Consider the following 4,998-nt stretch of genomic DNA (forward strand, 5'->3'; position numbering starts at 1 on the left):
TACACTTGTACCAGGGTTTTTTACGATCTTGGAAGCACTTCTGGAACTCAGTTTTCGTTATAGTGTTCAGCTGCTTCAGCTATTCTCTTTTTATCTCATCAGTCATGGCAAATTGACGACCTCCCATGGTGCTCTTCACCCTCGGGAATAGAAGTCACAGGGGGCCATGTCCGTTGAAAACGGTGGCTGAGGCAACATAACGGATTTTTTTTTATTATTTGCAAAAAAATCACGAACAAGAATAATCGTGATGCGATTTCCACGAGTGGTTTTGTCGCAGTTGCAGTCGTTTTCTTCGGATTGCTTCACGGAAATAGCGCGTAATCTCCAGTTAGTATTCCTAATTGACCCTACGACCACAAAGCAGGAGCACGTGATGCACTGTCCCGTTATAATAGAAGAAAACAGTGAAAAGAACATTCACATGTGATCGAATTTGTCGAAATTTTTTCGATCTTGACTCTTCAGGCATTTTTTCATTGGGACGACTGGGCCTAGGTTTCGACGTCATACCCATGTACCAACCTTCTTGTCCGCCCCCGGTAGCTGAGTGGTCAGCGCGACAGAATGTCACTCCTGAGGGCCCAGGGACTGGGTGCTGTGTTGTCCTAATCATCATCATTTCATCCCCATCGACGCGCAAGTCGCCGAAGTGGCGTCAAATCGAAAGACTTGCACCAGGCGAACGGTCTACCCGACGGGAGGCCCTAGTGACACGACATTTTTTTTATATCCTTCTTTAGATGTTTTGTATTTTTGTCGATTTCATTCGGTAACTGCTGAGCCACGCCTACGCCGCGTCGTTTTTGGTCGAAAATCAACAATTTCGGAACAAACTTTTCTGTCGACCCTCTTTGAAACGTTTATACCATTCGTAAAGTCTTGTCTTCCTTATAGTAGATTCGCCATAAGCCACAGTCAACATTTATTTCATTTTTCAAGCGAAATTTAATGCAAATTCGTTGATCCATCTTTTACGATAGTAAAAATTCACCGAGCATAACCTTTTCAACTGTCAATAATAAACTACATACATCAGGAAGATGTGTACTAACAAGATAAAAAAATTTGAAAATCCGATGTATAAAGCCCGAGGAATTAAAAACTCCCATTACTTTTTGATCACATCTCATACTGTCTAATTTTACGGTGGCAGGATCTTAAGACACAGTTACCACAGAATTTTCATAAGCTTTATTAACTAACGACGAAAGGGAATTAACTTCTTATTTTTCAAGTAGAAATCCACTGGTGTTTTGGCTCGATACCAGTAGTTATAGATGGGACAAATTTAATAACACGCAACTTTCTACGTCACGCATTTAGTTAGTTAGTTACTTACGTGGAATTGTGCCGTAGAATTCGGTTATTTTTGTTTTCCTCTTGTGGTTTCTGTGGGTCAATAAAGCGCCTGCCAGAAGTTTGTGCCTCTACAACGATAAAATGCTTTACGAGTTTTCCTCCAAGTCTGGTACAACAGCGTCGCACAGGTATTCAAAGAAGCAGCGCTGACGCATAACCAGTTTACTGCCTCGCCGATATCGATCGTACAGTCAGTTCCAACTATGAATGGCCGTAATGGAAGGCTGCTACGGAAAGGCAGTTACACTACAAAGGAAATTTCTTACAAAACACTTGTGCGGCCCGTCCTAGAATATTCAAGTATGTGGCACCCGTGCCAAATAGGCCTAACTGGGGATATTGAAGGGACACAAAGCAAGGCTGCATGAATGTTCATAGGTTTGTTCGAGCATTGGAAGAGTGTGACGGAAATGTTCAAGGAACGGAACTGACAGACACATGACGATAAACGAAAACTATTTTCGTGTAAGGCAACGTACTTAAATATTTGAACAACTAGCTTTAAGTGCAGAGCGAATTCGAATACAAGTTCAGACTAATTACAGCACACACACACACACAGGCGTTTAAGCAATCATGCTCGCCGCTCTACGTTCGTGAGTTGAAGGGGAAATACAGGGTGTTCGAAAAGTCTTTCCCTGATTACATAAAATGATAACTCAGGCTAGAAGTAAGATACAAATATGAAACTGGTGTCTAATTGTTTACAAACTATAAATTTTTTTTTCACACATCAGTAAGCTGCCCGTGAGCACCCTTGGTGGCACGTAGCACATCTAGGCGATATTCAATTTCCGTCCACACATTAGCCAACATCACTGGAGGGATCGATTCAACGACTGTGGTTATCCGTTGCCGCAGGGTTTCAAGATCTGGTACACGTGTTCGGTAGACCTCGTACTTGACATAACCTAATAAAAAGAAGTCTAATGGGGTTATGTCAGGAGAGCGTGGAGGCTAAACCGTTGGCCCATCACGACCAATCCATGGCACTGGAAAGATCATATCGAGATAGACACGGACGTCCAAACCCCAATGAAGCGGTGCACCGTCTTGCTGAAACAAGACATCGGGGTGATACTGAAGCAGCTGAGGAGCAGCATACAGTTGCAACATGTCCAGATACACTGCAGGTGTGATGGTAGCCTCAGCGAAGAAGAATGGCCCGATAATTCGGTCGTGCAATAGCGCGCACCAGGCATTCACCTTTGGACTGCCTCTGGTGCAATCCATAAGCTCGCCAGGGGGTTGTGAACCCCAAATGCGCACATTATGGCGATTCACTACTCCACTGACAAAAAAGGTCGCTTCGTCGGAAAAGGCAATTCGTCTGAGATAACCATCATCGTCCTCAATACGTGGTAGCGTTTCGACCGCAAAGTCATATCGACGTGTACTGTCATTGGGCAACAAGGCCTCAACGATTTGCACTTTGTACGCAAGAAACAATAAACATTTGTGTAAAATGTCATGGAGAGAGCTTTTTGGCATCTGTAATTCACGTGAGGCCCTGCGCACCGATTTCTTCGGACTTCGCAGAAAAGACTGCCTTACAGCTTCTACCCTGTCTGCTGAGTTTCTTGGTGGACCAGACCTCGGAAGGTCAGCAACCGATCCTGTGTTCTTGCACTTCTCATACCAGGCTTTAATGCTCTTGACATCAGGTGGATTCCTTCCAGATGTTGTCTGGAAGTGTCTCTGCACTGTGGTTGGTGATCGTGTCTCATGGTACCACAGGACACACTGTCCCTTCTCCTGATTGGTTAACATGGCTTCTTGGGCACTGCACCTCATCCACTACTTACGTACTACGAACCTAAAACAGAAAAAAACTCTTATAGTTGCAAACAATACGACACAAGTTTCATATTTGCATCTTACTTCTAGCCTTAGTTATCAATTTATGTAATCAGGGAAAGTCTTTTCGGACACCCTGTACCTCCAATAACTGGCACTGCACAAAGCTGAGTTCGCTCTACGGCACACTTACACTGGCTTGCAGAGAATAGCTGAAGATGCGCGTGTAGAATGCGTACAGTATCGACCGAAGGTACTTGTTGTCATTGCTTAGGTGTATGTTCGACCATTCAGCCAGTGTAAATTTAAGTGAATACGACTCTCCCGTTTCACGCTATTCTGTTGTGTTGTCTGGTTACCAGGTGTTCGGTTTTTTTACCGAACTGTTCGGTAGTTTAGTCTCATGTTCGGTATTTTTAGAATTTCATTCGTTTCACTAAATTATCAAAAGGACAATGGCGGCTCCACGCAAAGAAGCCTATGTAGAAAGCGTCTTCAGTCACATGAATCATTTATGGTCTGGCAGTAGAAACAAATTCAGAGTCGATATGATAAAAGCATAGTCATGAATTCGTTGTACGAGGGGCGTTCAGTAAGTAACGCAACACTTTTTTTTTCTGAAAGCCGGTTGGTTTTATTCCGGATTTCAACACAGTATGTTATTTCCCACTGCTTTGGCTACAGCCCTGTTTTTCAACACTATTTGCGTTTACTGCGACGGCCTTACGCCATTTTTCTAGGAGAGCCTTATGCCCTCAAGGTACCACTCTGGTCGACGTCTGAGCTGCATCAGTAACCCCCCCCCCCCCCCCCCACCACCACCACCTACGTACTGCTAGTAGTAGGGAACTGGGGGCGTCAGGACACTTTTGATATCAAATTGATATGCAAATTAATGAAATTGATCAATTAATCACCCCCGCCCCCGTACGACGTCAAGTGTTTTCACGGCTGCACGTGTGCCCCAGCTCCTCCCCCCTCGCACTCCCCTAACCTACCCTATTGGCGGGAATTACGAATTTTGGCGGGAATTACGAATTTTGGTGGGAATTTCTTTGTTCCATGGCTGTGCTGGCATCCCACCCCATCACCCCCGCATGGGAATTGACGGGAAATTAAAATTGGCAGTATTCTTTCGGGGACTCAAACCCTGGTCCTCCTGGACAAAAAGCCCAAGTGCAGAAACTCCCCCCCCCCCCCAGGAGGCGCTTGAAATTGGTAGTAGCCAATAGGAACGCAGCATCCGATCACAACAGGGATATAAGGCGGGCGCAGCAGCTCTGCAGCCCCGGTTGCAGTCAATTACCCAGAATTAAGCGCCAGTCGAGATCCACCGTCAAGCCACAGCATCAACGGAATATGAAGAAGACGGGAAGAGAAAGTACCCCCTGCTTACTGCCGTGTGAGGGTCTTTGTGCTTCTATCATAGCTAGTAACGGTTTTTCTACTTCTTTGCTCATCAGCGGATGCGACGACGTCCTCCAGCCTGTCGGTGTCTGCAAGAGCGACGTGTCCCAGCCTGTCGGGAGCCGCAGCAGCGGCAGCATCCTGGGATCGTGTCGCGCACGTGGTCAGCTTGATGGAGCACGACGATCAGCTGTTATTGTCGGTTGAAGACGCCCAGCCAGCCCCTGACTCGCTGAAGCGCACCGGAGGTCCTAACCAGCATGACGCAGGTCGGTACTGGTCTCCATCATACGCGACATTGCAGAATATTCCAGCGATACTGCGTGGACAGAGTGGGGATGTAGTGGATCAGAAGATTCCAATTAAGCATTGTGCACCACTACTCTTCTCTTCAGTGTACAATTTAACCCCTAGTTATTCGAAACGTTTAGA

Source organism: Schistocerca piceifrons, chromosome 4 (genome assembly GCF_021461385.2).
Source record: "Schistocerca piceifrons isolate TAMUIC-IGC-003096 chromosome 4, iqSchPice1.1, whole genome shotgun sequence".
Taxonomy (NCBI): domain Eukaryota; kingdom Metazoa; phylum Arthropoda; class Insecta; order Orthoptera; family Acrididae; genus Schistocerca; species Schistocerca piceifrons.